We start from the raw sequence: 3,189 nt of genomic DNA on the forward strand, positions 1-3,189 counted from the left end.
ACCAAACAATGATTGGAGAACTAACTATGGGAATGATCATACCAGGTAAATCAATCATAGTTAAATCAGGAGCACCATTTTTCTTTACAACAAGGGTCAGTGGTGTATGAGATATCCCTTTTTCATTTCCAGCAATCTCATTAGTGGCATGGTTAATCGCTTTCGCTATATTTGATTCTTCAGTAGAAACCAGTTTTGTAAGATACTCCAACTTAAGATTTGAGTCAGATTGTGCATGATTCTCCAGCCTAATAACAAGAGGGACCATGGTATAATACCCTAGAAAGTTAGCTGGCTTTTTCTTTAGTGGCCGAAGAGGTAAGGCTGGAGAATTAACCGCTCTTAATACAATTTAGGAGCTCTAGCTGCTTCTTGTTTGATGATTGTTTTTTTAATACAATTCTGCAAATACACCCCTGAAAGTTTAAAAGTTAAAATTGAACTAATACCTTTTTGTTCACTAGGTAGTCAACATTGTAATATCCGGGATATATCGTGTAATTATTTTGCTATTAAATAATTATTATGTGTGTTCAGTATCTATTATGTGAGTTAATTGTTAAATGTTATCTGTACTTGGATATTCAAAAAAATAATATTAATTGAGTATTTTAATTTTTAAATGTTCAAAATAAAACATAGATAATTGTCATATATTCCTAATTAATTTTATGTTGATTTATAGATTTATAAGGATCATATGAAATTTATAAAATCTTTTTTCCGAGTATTTAAAATCTATTTTATAAAAACGGGAACCAATCGACGTCATCCGTTGTTACGTTTTTGGAACCCGAAACTCTTCCGAGAACTCCTTCCTAACCTAATTGTAGTATTCCGAGCATATTCCATATTTCGACTTTTTCGATCCGGCGTACGGTTTGTTCTACGCGGGTCCCGGCGCAATATTTTCGATACAGTATTCATTTCGGTAAATCAATAAAACCCATATTTTCGATAAACAGGAGCTTTTTATTAAACTATCCCAATTATCACTTCGTAGTACGTGTAACCAGGCGTTAAGACCAAGACCGCAGTACAAATTGTACTGATTTGGATAATTATCTCGAAAAGCGATACCGTTTGGATCAGTTTTATAAATAAACGTACCGTTTTATATCCGGAATGATCCAACGGGATACTAATTTTCCGTAATTATAAATAGCCTTTTTCCGTATTTTATTTCGTATCAAAATCATTTGCAGATAGTTAATTCTATAATTTTCAGAGAAAAACCCTAATTACAAAAACTGTTCTAAGAATCAAACAGCAAAACGAAGGCGTTACCGATCTCTGTTTTCAAAGCTTGAGTAACCAAAATGAAGGATTTGAAGTGTTCTATCAGATTCTGAGCTTTGGTTCACTGCAGAATCAAAGGTTTATTTTCTGGAAATTTATTTATTTTCGAATTAAATTTATTAAAAATATGAATTTTTGTTCAGATGATTGTTTGTATGATTTGATGACTGCATGTTGTAGAGCTTGTTTTCCTGATGATTTTGATATATTATACGTCTGATTTGGAGTTCAATAACATGTTCAAATTTGAGTTTGATTTTCGAATTTTAAAATTAGGGTTTATAACCCGTATGAATGTTCTTAATTGAAATTTGGGGGTTTCTTATTCTAAAATAGATTGATGTTGTGGTATAGTGTATTGTATTCTCTGTGAAATTTGCAATCTAGTCGTACAAGTTTCATGAATCAACGAGGTTTGTAGAAAAGGGAGTTGTGTTTTGAAGTTTACGTCGAACCCGCCGGAAATCGGCGAGTTTCTTGATCAAATTTCGGCCAAGTCTGGGGTTATTGATGAATTTTGATTGCAGATATAGGTTCCTGGTGTTGTGTAGTTTAATTCTGGAGGTAATGGTGGTGGGAGGATGCCGGAGGTGAATTCTCCGGCCACCCCCGACTTTTCCGGCGACTGGAACTGCAAAATTGCAGTTTGGTCCCTGTACTTTTGAAAACGATGAAGTTTGGTCCCCCAGGTTTCCAGACTTTGCAAAAATTGGATTCCTGTTTTAAAAATGTTTAAAAATCATATTTCCTATTTATTTTTATTATAAAAATTCGTTTTTAATTTCTGAAAATTCTAAAAATTAGTATTTTAATTCCGAAAATTATTTTTAATTCAGAAATAAATCTGAATTAATTAGTTAATTAATTTCAGTTAATTTTTAATCGATTAATTGGTCAATTAATTTGGAAATTAATTGATTAATTGATTTAATTAATTATTAATTGATTTTAATTAATTATTTAATTAGATATAATTACTTAAAAATGATTTAAAAATTCCGAAAAATAATTTCGAGCTTTAAAATATTATTCTAAATTATTTCCAAGGCTCGATAATTAGTATAAAATTGTTTCGGAGCCAGAATTGGCCAATCGAACCCTGTTTATTAACCCGAAATTGATCCAACGACCCGTTTTAATTCCGAAAAATGTTTTAAAAGTCATTTTAAATTCCCGAAAGCCTATTTATGACCCGAGACTTCTTTATAAATAATATATCATTGAGTACGTGATTTATTATGTGCTATATGTGACTTGTTGATTAACTATCAGTCTATATATTCGGTGTTTACTTGATTATTACATAACTTTCAATCCGTTAATTGGATTTGGGTAAAACGAAGGGTAGATAGAAGTATATGTTGAATAGAACTCTATGAGTCGATTATTTATTGATGTTTATGATATGTGAGCAGAAGAGGCAAGGCGTAGGAAAGGAAAACAGGTAGTTGAGGAATAAGACAATTGTGATTGGAAGCGAGAGCAGAATAGTAAGCTAGTACCAGACAAGTGTTCTGAACTTTCTCGAGATATTGTGGTAGTTGATAATCCTGTGATATTGCAAGTGCTTTGAAGCACAGAAACCTAAACCCTGATTCCAGTTATTGATCTTGAGCCGTAACCTGATTCTTTCTAGACCATTGATTGTTGTATACCCAAACACGAACCACGAATCTACGATACTACTCCACAAATACATACAAACTAAATACCAAATGTTGAACTTAATTATTTATATACTCAATCCATGATATCTTATGCTTTGAAAGACCAAATCCTTGAAATCCTGAAACATTGATTCCTTTGTTATCCAATTCTTTCATTACCCAGCATCCAAGCTTTGAAATTACCTTATTGATCCTTACAAGGATTGAAACCCTTTCATTGTTA

This window comes from Apium graveolens, chromosome 5 (assembly GCF_009905375.1).
Source record: "Apium graveolens cultivar Ventura chromosome 5, ASM990537v1, whole genome shotgun sequence".
NCBI lineage: Eukaryota > Viridiplantae > Streptophyta > Magnoliopsida > Apiales > Apiaceae > Apium > Apium graveolens.